Source organism: Corvus cornix, chromosome 3 (genome assembly GCF_000738735.6).
Source record: "Corvus cornix cornix isolate S_Up_H32 chromosome 3, ASM73873v5, whole genome shotgun sequence".
Lineage (NCBI taxonomy): Eukaryota > Metazoa > Chordata > Aves > Passeriformes > Corvidae > Corvus > Corvus cornix.
This window is the reverse complement of record NC_047056.1, coordinates 8,604,172-8,618,407: the sequence shown is the minus strand read 5'-3', so window position 1 is coordinate 8,618,407 and position 14,236 is coordinate 8,604,172. Positions and strand designations below refer to the sequence as shown.

General features: G+C 41.9%; 1 protein-coding gene across 8 annotated transcripts in view; it reads right to left on the bottom strand.

Moving 5' to 3' along the window:
- PCSK2 (proprotein convertase subtilisin/kexin type 2) overlaps positions 1-14,236 on the bottom strand; it is a 111,132-nt gene that overhangs the window by 63,208 nt on the left and 33,688 nt on the right. The gene's annotated exons all lie outside the window — the stretch shown is intronic.

Below are 14,236 nucleotides of genomic sequence, written 5' to 3'. Positions count from 1 at the left end.
CTCCCCTGGACATCAGTAATGCAGAGGTGTCTTGGAGTGATTTTATGACAATACTGTGTTCCCCTATTGTCTGCTTCATGCTGAGAAATGGATCCTGCAGCTGTAAGCTGGGTCCGAGGAAAGGAGGGGGAAGCCAGGCGAATTCCTCAGCAAGGTTTGTGTTCAAGGACACTGCACACACACTCCCCCACGTTCTCACCGCTGCAGAGCCGAGGCAGCAGCTTCCTGCTTTTAGCTGGCCTGTTAGCTGAGGCAAGAGGTTTTTTTCCCAGGACTGCATACCGGCATACCAAAATCCTCCGGAACTTCTTCCTCCCCTGGAACTGTTCGGCCTAGCTGTGATCTGAGAACCAGATCGTCGGACCCTGTGGACTGGCATGCAGGCTGCAGGGACGCCGCATCCCGACCTCGGGAGAGGCCGAGCCAGCTACAGAGGGAACTCTAAATCCACCAGCTTTCTCCGCATCGAGGAGATTATCTGACATTACTCATATTTTTCCTGTGCCCTGCTGGCACTTTGTTAAATAAATAGGCTTTTTTCACTTTCATACAAGAAAATTCCTTTCGTAATTGGTGGGGGAGGGAGTGCCGAAACCAGCCTTTTCTTTAGAAAACATCCTGTTCACTTCAGGACGTTTCCTCCTAAATTTGTCTTAAACCGAGGCAAAAGGCATTAAGTACCACATCACGGTTTCAAAAACACATGCAATAGAGAACATGTCTGCATGTCCAACAGTAGAAAAGTATTGCAAAACATTCTCATGTTGTAACATCCATAATCCCATCTGCTTGTGTGACATTCAGACCTGGAACCCACCCCTCAATCCCACACAAAATGCAACCATCTTTTAAATCCTTGTTTCTCTAAATGAAGCAGAAAAACCAGCATTCATAGGACTCAGGCTTTTGATAACAGTCACGAAATTATTCAAGCCTGTAAAGTATGATATTTATTAGAACCCAATGAAGCAACAAGATTTTCTTACCAAATAGCATGAATTTTACCATCTCAAACTTAGGTTTATTTATTTACAATAACAGCCTTTTGTTTATTTCACTTTTAATTAATTTCTTCCTTTTTCATTAGGATACAAGATAAAGTACAGATCAGGTTCTGAGCACCTGCTTTATTAGCATAGGACTAAACCATGAAAAAGTTACTAGCTTGTTGCAAGCAGAATGAAGGTCATGTATCAAAGGGAGCCCATGGATGCTAAGATCTTTACAAGAAAAAAGTTTTCAAGTATTGCTTTTTACTATACTTGTACTTATGCATGGTACATAAAGTTCCTTATATGATAATAAACCAGCAGGATACCGATGCAAAACCAGTTAACAAAATAATCAATTGACTGCAGTACTGCTCTGGAAGGGCCAGAAACTGCAGCACTCTACTGTGCTCTCTGCTCCTATGAATGCCAAGACAATCAGTTCCTCATTTTAAAGGAATAGGGTTAATTGCACTGATGAGATCCTGCAGTTAAATTACTCTGTTATATGGCACATAAATGACAGATTTACTAAATTATACCAGTGGGTGTACAAAAGTGAAACAGTACCCACAACTTGAACCACAAATATCAAGAACTTCAAACCAGGAGAATTTGAATCAAATTCCAGAGGAAGAAGGCAGTCCCAACTGATGACATCAAATAGGCATGTTGGGGGATTTTTTTTTAAAACCACAAACAAACACATAGCAGTGAGCTGATCAATCAGAGGAAGTAATGGTTCTTTTTTCTCTAAAGCCTCAGGGTCAATACAGGTCTGTTCCTGAAGGTGAAGTAAGAAGTGGAAACTGATAACCTGTATTTTTAAAGTAAGGCTGGTGGTTGGACTTAGGCCCTATAAACTTTACTGAAGATCAACATCCCTTGAAGGTGGTTTGGAACAGTGTGTCCAGATGCACAAAGGCATCACCAAATAAACCACCTTCAGATAGTGGAAAACTATGTCCTGACTCTTGGCAGCATTAATTTCTGATATCCAAAGAAACATGGGGGCAACAAAAGAGAGAGACAGAAAAGTTCAACTGAGCCAACCCACACCCAACCCTTTAGAAAATAATGAGAATGGGACAACATGTACATACAGGAGCTTTTAGGGGTATTATCCATAAATGACATCCCTCTGTTGCTAAAGCCAATACAGAGTTACTGAGTATATCTTTTACCTCTGATTTCTAAGTAAACACAAAGGCATTTAATTTTACTGTCCACTCCATCTGCATATCATGAGAGACATATATATTAGAGAAATACAATGTCAGAGAGGAGCACCCATCTCACACTCTACATTTTTGTTAAAGGCCACAAAGTAACCAAGTTTTCTGTGACTCTCCACCACAAAATAAAAGGAGTAACATTGAAGCCCCTCACTAGCAAAAAGAAAGTACAGATCTACTTGAACTGCAGCAAATCAGATGAACCAAGCAAAACTGAATCACTTTTAAATGGCAATGGAGACAGCTCATTTCTATAAATGAACCGATAACCAGGGGTGGTGAGGCTGCTAAATGCCACTCAGCCAGTCCTATTGGGTTTGAATGGCCTGGTTTTGGCAGCAGTGGCGCTGCAGGGGTGGCTTCTGCAAGAAGCTGCTAGAAGCTTCCACCATGTCTGGCAGAGACAAGCCCTGGCAGCTCCAAAGACAGACTTGCCACTGGGCCAAGGCTGGGCCAGTTAGAAATGGTGGTAATGCTTCTGTGATAACACATTAAGAAGAAAGAAAAAAGAAGTTATTGTGCAGTTGTAATTGCCAGAAAGAGTGGGGTGAGAGTATGTGAGAGGAACAACTGCAAACACCAAGGTCAGTGGAAAAGGAGGGGCAGGAGGTACTCCAGGCATCAGAGCTGGGATTCCTCTGCAGCCTGTGGTATAGACCATGGTGAAGCAGGCTGTTCTCTGTAGCCCATGGGGATCCATGGGGATGCAGAGATCCACCTGCAGCCTATGGAGGAGACCCATACCAGAGCAGGTAGAGGCCTGAGAGGAGGCTGTGAACCCATGGGAGGCCCACGGAGAGAGGAACCCACGCTGGACCAGCCTGTCCTTGGAGGACTGCACCCCATGGAAGAGTGACCCATGCTGCAGCAGTTTTGGGAGGACTGCTGCCCATGGGATGGACTCACATTGTAGCAGTTTGCAGGGAACCATTGCTCATGAGATGGACTCACGCTGGAAGTTTGTGGAGAACTGTCTCCTGTGGGAGGGCCCCCACAGTGGTGCAGGGGAATAACTCCTCTCCTTGAACAGTGGGAGAAACCACGGGTAATGATGCTGACTTCGGCAGGGGAAAACACGCAGACAATCAATGTGATTGATAAAGCAAGCTTTGTTTATTAGCAACACAGAGGCACTTATATAGTGTGAAAGTACATGCTTATCAGTTCTTTAATTAGTTTAAACTTACAAAAGCGCATTCTTACTTCTACATAATTGGGTTAGATAAAAGACTACATTTGGCAAGCTTCTATTATTTATGTTTTGACTTGAGAGATCAAAGATCTTCCTCCCTTCTCATGGTCAGTACATCTTATCAGCACAGGACTGTACCTCCTTAAAACTCCCTTTTGGTTCTCAGGCCTGTTTCTCACACAGGCATTTTCTCATGGAGGCATTTTCTTGTGCAGGCTTTGCTTGTACAGTTCTTTTATTGATCTGGTTTTATCAATGATCCATGTCCCTCATCCTCTAACCATTCTCCAACATAATGAACTGACCATAACCCCATTCCCTGTCTCCTTGCGCCACTGGAGTAGGAGGTAGAGCTGGGAAGGAGGGAGGAGTGGGTTGGGGGGAAGGTTTTTTAAGGGTTCATTTTACTTCTCATTATCCTGCTCTGATTTTGTTAGCGTAATAAATTCAATTCATATCTCTAATTACAGCCTGTTTTGCCTGTGATGGTATTTGATGAGGGATCTCTCCCGGTTCTTACCTCAACCCATGAACCCTTCATTATATTTTCTCTCCCTTGTCCCGCTGGGGAGTGAGAGAGTGGATTTGGTGGGTGCCTGGCATCTGGCCAGGGTCAACCCATTACATGGAGCAATGCAGAAAATTGATGCCTTTTGTTGTGACAGAGTTGGGTCCATCTGCTCAATTTCAAACTTTTTGAGTCTGTTATGTGGCCCAGAAAGCACAAGCAGGGATATCAGAGGGCTTGTGAGTGTCACTGGCATCCAATACTTACTAATAAAATGAGAGCTGGTCCTCTCAAGCAAACTAATGACTTTCAAAGGCTCTCATGGATCTCTCCATACCTAGCAACAAGTCCCTGTTGCTAAATGTAGGTGTTTCTGGAGGATTATTCATAACAACTTCTCCAAGTATCTCTTCTAGCTGTATCCATTAACCCCTGTGGAGTGTTTTGTACAGGGACTCACCCTATAGCAAAGACGTAGCAGCTATTAGAGCACAAATCCTTAGAAACTTGGAAGTTTATCAACACAACTTTCCCCACCACTTCTAAGCAAAGGACAGATAAAGGATTTAAATTTTTTTTTGCAATTTCAAAGATTTCATTAAAGGAAAAATGCATCTCTTTCCATAAAATACTTGTATCATTCTTGGTTTATGTATTTTTAAATGGCTGTTTTCATATTGACAAGCACAGACTGCATGAGAATTGCTTTGATTTCTAGGAAAAGTAATGTTCCCTGTAAAATAGATCTCTTTTCCATTGTTTTTAGCCATCCCTCTACCTTGCTTTTACTTTTTTGTTTTGTTACTAGTTGAAACAATGTCACTGGATATCAAGGACCTGCGGGGTTTTTTTATTATTACACTTGGATGTTCTGGATCAGTTCTAGTTTTGGGGCAAACCAGCCCCATTTGCCTGCCCAAACACTTTTAAGCTTACACAGATCATAAGCAGGTACTAAAGTCTCTGGACACTCATGCTGTCCCCAGTGACCCCTCTTGACACGTCTTTTCATTTTTACTTGACTCCTGCTTGTGTTCCTTGAACTTTTGCTCTATTCCTCTGAACTTGGCATTGCAAAAGTGTCACACTTGTGGGTGAACAAAACAGGGACAAAACACTGTACAATAAACTCTTACAAAAGACTTACTGATTGCATTCCACATGAAAATCTGGCATAGCTGGGACTGCTCATTAACTTCTCTGCAAAAATCACAGAAAATCATAACACCAGAGGTACAGCCATTTAGGAAACCACCCCAGTTCATCATCAATCAGACAACAGTAAAGTATGAAGCTGAACAGCCTGAGTTCAAAGGTTTCACACAGGCAAATAACCTTTCTTGATGGAAACACAGCCTAAAGGACTTCAGTTTCAACCAAGTTCACGTTTTTTAAAAAATACACAAAAACTACCGTCCTTCTGCCTTTTTTTTGTGACCTTTTGTTTTCCTGATATTAGTTCAGTTCTTGGTAAATAAGGAGCTTTCGAAAATAAAAGAAGGGGAAAGGAAATCAATATTTTTGTCCATTTAGCAGGCCTCTCACAGTTCAGTGACATTCAGGAAGCAGAAAGCAAAGAGACAAGGAATCAATGTGTAAGAGGAGACTGCAGATCATATTCAACCTACTCAGCTAAGCAATCAATAGCTCCTCTAGCTTCTACTTTGAAATGCAAGTGAGCTGGCCAGGCTGCAATGTAAAATCAATGCTGAGTATGGATGGTCTACAGTGGAAAATGCCAATTTGGTAAAACAGAGATTTTCTTGGGATCGTGCCCTCTTTGACAAGATTTTTTTGCCCCAGGATAGAATTTATTAAGGGGAAACACTGAGACAGAGGAAAAAGCCTTGCATATCTTGATATTCTGTGCACTGTCTCAAGAATGAGCAAACTGGTTCACACCTCTACTTTCTCTTCAGTTTGGCAGGAGGGCCATATCAGGATCTACACTATCACAGGGCAGGCTATTCTCAGATTCCAATTTTTTTTCCACTGCTTAGATGAGCCAGCACGAGAGCCAAGAGCATTTCTGAAATCTTAAGAGGTTTCCAAAGGAATGAAAAACTGCTTCTTATTCTCTACATAATACCAAAAAAAGACAAAGCAAATTATATTTTCTTCAATGTCTTGCAAGATGGCAAGACAGTCACTTCAGTTACAAAATCAAAGATCTCTGTGAGAAAGAAATTCCCTGGAGTTGGGCTATAACCACATACATTAGTCTTTCCAGTAGATCTGCAGAGACTGCAAACCACAGGGACACTTTATCAGTGGGTAAACTGTGGGTAAACTTGTGGGTAAATTTTGCACTTTGCTGTCTCACCAGTTACATGGGTCAAATAAATGATCAGCCTTTCCAAATCAATCAGAATAATCACCCCTCATGGGTATAAACCACATGCCCTGTGGCAGGAAAGAAAACTGGGCCTTGTGTATATAGGTCATTATCGACTGCAGATCCTCCCTAGCTGCAAAATTAGGAAAACTGTGACTTGCACAAACTTTATCTTTTATTCCTTTGCCAAGTACTGCAGATATGACTTTCTTAAAACATTATGCTTGGAAAAAAACCAAACCTGCCTTCTTCTTCTTCCTCAATAGTAAAAGTCTTTTTGTGGAGTGATTTCTACTTATTACAAAGGCCACCATCAATCTTTGAGGTGATAACCAGAGTAGATCTAAGTTATATTTGCACCCTCTCTGGTATAAAAAGGGTTTTAATTTAAGTGGGAATCAGGCCCAGATCATCTTTAAGATTGCAAAACTTTTGGCTGTGTCTGTGCAATACAAAGAAGAGAGATGTGCCATGATGGTGAATCTTCTAATTTAATTATTCTCTCTGTCATCACTTGTAATTTTGGACCATTTCTTATACCCCTGGGCAGTCATCCAGCACCGGACTTCCATCCTACTCCACAACTCACTGGTCCTTTAAGGAGATATGTACTACACAATCCATCTTTATATAACCTCCTTTGTAGTGATTCCATTAGTACAGTTGCTGCTTCCAGACAAGCGATAAATATCTGATACATCCCAAGAGAACAGGAGTGCTCACAGGCTAAAGATTTCTCTAACTGTTGATTTAAAGTTAATTTATTTCACAAAACATGTCTCCAGATATGTGGGGACTGTGAGAAAATACCACCTGCAGAAAAATCTGCTGAATTTGGTTTGTATGAGAAGACTCAACTAAAAGGTAAAGTTATTATTTTTGTTGAAATGTAGCCTTGACCACTCTAACACAGAAGAGACTTCTTGTAAATGTGTGAATACTTGTGCTAATGCCCAAACACATTTGGAGTCATAAAGCACCACTTGTAGCAGCTTCACCTCTAACTTCACGTATTTCCCTTTTAAAGATGCAAATCTGCTTTACAGACAATAAGTTTCGCTGTACTCCATATGGACAGATTAGAAGTGCTTTCATATACACCTGTGGAGGTAAAGTTTAGGGAAACCGAGTAAGCAGGATGAGGTCTTAAACTAAGTCTACAGCATATGCTGAAAATACACCCCCTCGTCTCCAAAGTGATTCTGCACTTTTATAAAAGCCAGCTTCTGACCTTTACTATAACTCACCATACTTCCACTTCACTCTCCACAGCCTCTTTCCCACTCAAATTTTATCTAAATAGGTCTTCACTCAACTTGAAACAACTGCTTGGAAAATTAAAATATGCATTTTCTCTCACAGAATTACTGGCACGGATTACCCTGTTTCCATGTTACAGGAAATCTGCCATAACGACCCACTCATGGAAGAGACACCTACTGCTCTGTCTTTTATGTAATTTATTTTGCTCTTCACCTGTACTCCATTTCTAAACCCAGACATTTTTATATAGCTGAGCCCCAAACCAACTGACAGCACTCAGTCATGGTAATCATGGCAGGAGCTGTTGGAGACTTCCCTCATGCCATGGAGCTTAGAGTAGAAGTTTACTTCAGCTTTCTCTGCTCCTTCTGAGCAGTTGGGCCCCACTAGATCCAGAGGTAGTGAAATACTTTCACTCAAAATTGTTGCCAGAATCTCAGCTGAAGAGCAGTTTCCCAGAACAAAAATGGTATCACAGCTCTGGGAAGGAAGGGAGGCAGACTAGTGTCAGTGCTGCTGTCCTACATGCAGTGCATGAACTAAGCTGAAAATCAATCTGACCTAAGTTAAGAAAGTCTGAATCAAAAGAATTCTTTAAAACTAGCTGTGGGTCCTCAAACCTGGAGTCAGGAGGTGACAGTGAAGTAAAGGTTGGCTCCACCATGCAGAATCCAGGCTTTCTCAAAAGTGGTTTCAGAAAGTGCACCAAGTGCCTTTTGATCACTTTTTCCTGGCTGCAACCCTTGGGAGTGCCCTGCAGAATGTAATTACTCTCTTTTGCAACCTCTTCTGCACTGTCATTCCTCAATACAATTTTTCCTTTCCCTGCTTTTCCTGCTCTGTGAGGAAATGATGTAGTTTGAAGCTGAGGAGAAGAGGTGTTTTCGCTACTATGAAAGGGAGCACCTCTGCACAGGCAGAAGAGGACACCACAGCCAGCCACATACTCCTCCAGGAGCTCCTGTGGTCCCTGCTCTGACTCGGGTCCCCACTGCACCATGCTGATAGGTTGCTAGCAGGGATTACGGCCCGCTGCTGTCAACAACTTCCAACCAGGTGGTAATGACATCTGCAGAAGATCCATTTAGCTTTAATAAAGAACAAAGGCTATTTTTACAAAGCTGCCTGCCTGGAGTGATACAGCAACAATTGCCAAAGAAGTCTTGTAGCAGGGGGGGGTCCCGGGAGCAGGGGAATCCAGCCAGAGTCACGATACGAACACCGATACGATTTGAGCATCGTGCTCCCCTTTATTATCTCATTACACCAAGTTATACTTTTTCCAAAGTTCACGCCCCTTTCCCATGAGAAAGCCTCTAAGCAGCGGGGGAGCTGACCAGTGTATACCTTTTCCCAAGGCTGTTCAAGGCTGCCAGCTAGCAGGTGCCTTGTAAGCCTGTTTTCATCCTGAGGCCCTGTCAGGGGTACTTCTGCAACAGCCCTGGGATGCCCAAGCCCTCCTGGGGTATCCTATATTCCACAAGGAATCCCTCTACAAAGTCTAAGCTTATTCTAGTATTTCAAACCTGTAATACTTAAATTTCAATGTTACATGAGTGGTAGTGATATAGTGAGCCTTTCTTGTCCATTTGCAACACCTTCAGAGCTCTGTTGCTTGTCGCAGTGGAAATGAGATAAAGAATTGCAAACCACTGATCTTCCTAAAGTGCTGTCTGGTGGATATTACACAGGCTGCACAATGTCTTCTCTGAGGAAATTTCATAACTAGAAGCCAGACACAAAACAGAAGCCAGTCTTTTGACAGAGGGAAAACTGCAATTATGCTGCTGCTGACATTCACATATCCGCTCATGCAACTAAAAGCAGAGCAGTTGTTCACAGCTACTTTATTCTATCACCATAATACCTGGGACAGAAAAGACATGGGAGCTTGCTCCCATGCATGCCTTTCCCAGCCCAGTAGGAAGCTACTGATGATTTATATTGATTGAGCTTCACAGGTTGCAATTGCACTTTTTCAGTTCCTAGGTTCAGAGGTTTATGGATCCCCATCACAAACCACATTAATAAAATCAGCAGAGGTTTATGTATCACTGTAGTACAGCACTGGGTTAGTAAAATATAGCTGCCAGGGACAAGCCATCTGCCACACAGAATCATTTCTAGAGAACAATTTCTGTAATAAGAGGAAATGTAGGAAAAACTGGGAAGTAAGAGACTGGCCTATAAAAAGGAAAGAAACAGCCAGAGTCGTACTGTTCTGGCCTTTATCCAAACTAGTTTTTGTTTTGATACTTTCAAAGGATTGTGCTTGACCCTTGTCAAGACATATACATCAGAATCCTGTCTTTTAATTGTCAAATGTTCTCTTTCAGTTCCAGCCTTGGAGCCTGCAGAATGCAGTTGCAGAGCTTGCTGGTGCCCAGCACCAAGGCAGGGATAGCCACATCAGCGCACTTTTCCCACCTTGTCCCAGATTCTGGCGGCCATCAAGAGGCAGAACAGCACCACTCTGCACCTGAACTCCTGAAGTGTCCAGTGCTCAGCTTGAGCAGCATATTGAACCCATATCCCCCCAGAAAAGCCTAACAGTTCTTTCCTTGACCAGAGATGCACCAGATGATGAGTGATTTGGCAAAGGGATCACATCCAACATGAAACTGTAGGCAGGAGAGCTAACACAATGCAGTGGTGAGGTCAATATTGCAGGGAGAGACACACAGAGCTGGCCCAAGCACAACAGAGCCCACAGAGAAGGAAAAACCTGTGAAACTGAGACAAGTATTAATATGCTCAGTTTATCCCAGAGAAAACTCTCCTCAGTGACAACACAAAGACAGGGCAGTAAAAGGCACTATCCCTGGAAGTATTCAAAGCCAGGTTGGATGTGTCTTTGAGCAACTTGGTCTACTGGAAGGTGTCCCTGCCCGGGGCAAGGGGATTGGAACTAGATGGTCTTTAAGGTCCGTTCCAACCCAGATCATTCTTTGATACTAACGCACGAAAGTGTGGTCTGAATATTCTTTATGGGTTTTCTCAAGACCCACTTTAGCAGAGAGGCTTTTTACATCCTTGCCCAGGTTTTCCAGCAGCCTGTCCCACAGACTGCTGGCCAAGCCTCTCTCTAAAGCACATCTGCACAATTAAAATTATTTTCAAAAATCTTAAAGGCAAAGGGGTTTCTGCCTTGATTTCAAGGACCAGGTCATCCAAGTGGTTTGGAGTTGTCACAAGTCCCTCTGTTTATCCACTGCCTAGAGCAATGGAAAATGGTTCCTGAAGAATACAAAACTCATTATTAATTGCAGTTTCATGTGCACTAGCAGGGATTTTGGTACCAGAATTTTTCCTAGTTCCCACTGGGTCAGAGCAGAGGCTGGTTTAAATGAAGTGATAAAATGATCATCCTGCTGAAAATTCTTTGAACCATTGTTGCTTTTTTTGGCCAGGAATGAGGAAGTATCTTTTCAGTTCAGTTATTAGCATAAAATAATTAGACTTTGGGGTATATTTTGCTCCCAGTGCATATACATAACTTGTATTAATATTAATAGGGACTTCTCTATTCACAGTCATTGAAAGGAGCCCATACCCCAAAGGACTGAGAAAAGCAAAAGCATATTTAGAGTTTAGTCTATCACCAAAGATTTCCACAGACTCCTGTAAACTGCTGTCTTCATAATATACTTCTTTCTCTTCCTAGTTTATTTCCAATGAGACAAATGTTTAGCAAATCATGGAAGAAAATAATTTGCTCAGGATTCCTACTGCAGACAATCAAAAATGATCATGTAAATTCTATGGAAATTGCTCTTTGTGTCCAGACTTTGAAACCAAATTCATGTTATGGTGTCCACAGCATAAAAAATTAACAGAAAAGCTTCCCTCGTGAAATTGTATTTCTTCCGTATGAGAAGTGATAAATCTCTGATTAATACTAACAGTGCCTGCTGCATGCCCATTTAGCAGCTCTTCATATTTCCAAAAAGCCAGAATTAATTTGTGTTATGGCAAGCGCTCAAGCAGTATCTTCCCAGAGCAACAAAAGGGAGATTTGGGAAGATAAACTATTACAGCAGAAGGATTCACTTCCTGACAATTTGAAAAGATGCCTGGACTGGCACCAGGATATAAAGTCCCACGTGTCTTGGGCCTGAAGAAGCATAAAATATCCATTGCTAAATGACAGAATCATAGACATGGCAAGTCGTCACCAATGCAATGACATCAGAGATAACGTCCTTTGTTCTGGGCCTTTCCTTTAAGGGCAAGGTGAGCTGTACCTACAAATGACCATCACCAAAGAAAAATGACGAACAACAAAGTGATGCCAATGATACAGCAGAATTATATAAGGGATGAAACTGCCAAGGTCTTGGCTCAAAATATCATTTTATGAGACTGAGTGTAATAGTAGTGTTCTGCAAAACAGGGAAATGTGAACAAAAAAACCAGAAAAGTTCTGGGGTTCATGAAAAGGACTGAAAATTTCCTTCATGTCTTCTGGGTAGGGCCCCTCATCATTCTTCACTTTCCTTTCAGGGAAGGTCAAGCCAGTTATTATTGTTATTCTCTCTTGTTTCATCTCACCCCATTCACCATGGACTGAATTGCAAATGAGATCCGAGTAATGCTCTAGCTTAGAAAGTACTTCTTAAAATGCAGTCATATTCCCTATCCCAACACCAGCTGCCCCTCCAATAAAAAAAAAAAAAAGTGAGAATGGTGTCAGAGGAACAGTCAGGATGGAGGAGGCAGGAATACTTAAACTCAGGAACACCACTGCAAAAAAAGAACTGGTGAGCCTCTACAGTGGAACAACAGTGTACATTTGGTATTAGCTTCTTGGCAAAGATTCAGTTCTCCAGAAGTGCAAAGACCCAGGTTCCACCTCTTCTGGCCCAAGGGTAAATACATTCCATTCATTTCAGTGAGATTACTTCAGATTTTCACTGCCGCAAACTGGAGAAACATCTGTCTCTTGTTTTTAACACCATCCCTCTAAGGAAAAACACTGTTCAAAGCTTCCCTCTGGTTGAACTCAAACTTCACAGATCCCAAAAGGTGATGAAAACTGTCCAGAGCAATTTTTTCTTCCCTTTATATTAATTCCCAAAGCACGCAGCATTTACAGAGGATGAAAGCATAAGCTCATACCTTACACGAGTGTGTAGCCGAGGTCATGGCTTGGTCAGGGATGAAGAAAGCAGATGGTTATTTTGTTTGGTTTTTTCCTTGAGATCTCATGAAAACACAGTCCTTGAAAGCTACTTTATTGCTCAGAAAAACTTATCTGAGGTCCTTATAGAAAATAGGGCTGGAAAAAAAAACCCACCTTACCTGTTGTCAACCTTCACAAGAAAAAACATAAAGGCAGAACTGAAAAAAGTTCTCTCCTATTCCCCCCTCATATGTTTCCTCTCAGTTTAACTCAGGACTTGACAAAAAAATGCATATAAATATCAAGCAAATTATTCATCATGTCTTTCATCAAAATCATTAGCTCCTCTAGTCAGGCTGGGCAGGCAGCTGCTGTTTTAATCAAGCAAAACATATGAAAAGAGGTTTCAAATCACAAAGGGGACAAAAACTATTTATCATTTCATTTTCCATCTCCATCAGAGTGTAATGGACTCAAAGACAACAGAACCTGGGCCTGGAGGTAGTGCTGCAGTGTGGGATCAGACCTAAGAAGATTCCTGGTCCTGATGATGCTCCTGGTAGTTGGGGCAGGAGGACAGCAAGGAGCTAAATAACAGCTTCCTACCTGCTGAGATCCAGGAGACCTCAAATTTCCATAAGCAAATATTATAATAAAAACCTGCAACACCCACATAACTCTTACTGCTAAGAAATCACTGATTCATCTGTCTGACAAACCATACCTTCCCCAGCCAGTCATCACAAGTTTGAGGTCAGTAGTATAGTCTAAAGCAGGTCTAAGGCAGCAAAAAGACACACAGTTCCCCGAATTTCTGCTGCTTTTCACCTGAAAATACAAAGGCAAGGGGCTGTTGGATTTTACCTTCTGTGCCCCTGTATATTTTAGATATATGAACTAAAACACATTCAGTCAAATAACGTGTGCATAGCTTATACAAAAAGTGAGTCATTCACTGGACAGCAAAGAATGAAAATAGTAAATTTAAAAAAGCTACTTAGGTTAAAGTCTCTTGAGCATGAAGTCTGCTCCTTCAAATCTCTATTAACACTAGAGAGGTTTTCTCCATCTGCTGCTGCTTTTACCCTTGATAAGGAAATACATGGGAATAGCTGGAATGAGCCATGGGGAAGCAAGGACAGAAAACAGAGGCAGGACAACTAGTACTGAATTATACCTAGGAACAAATGACTCCATACAGTTGTGCTGTTATTTTTTGCTTAGATAGCCTCTAGCGCAGTGATTTCTCCCGCGCCTCCAGATCATGCATGTGGAAACACTAGACAACTAATTACAGTTTAAGGTTACTGTCCTTAGTCTTTTAGGCTTCAGAGGATCTGCCCTAATCTCTTGGGTTTCATTTTTCCTCTACTGTTCTCATCTCAGTTTTCTTATTGCCCAGGTGTTGTAAAGACCACAAATGGCTGCAATCCAACTTCTTTTTTTTGTTGTTGTTTTTTGGGGGGGTTTTTTGTGGTTTTTTGGAGGGTTTATTTGTTTTGGGTTTTTTTCTTCCAGACAGTAGATTGGGCATCTCAGAGCTACTCCTGCTTTTGCTCTGCTCTGCTGTATGACCTTTTGGAAAATTTAAG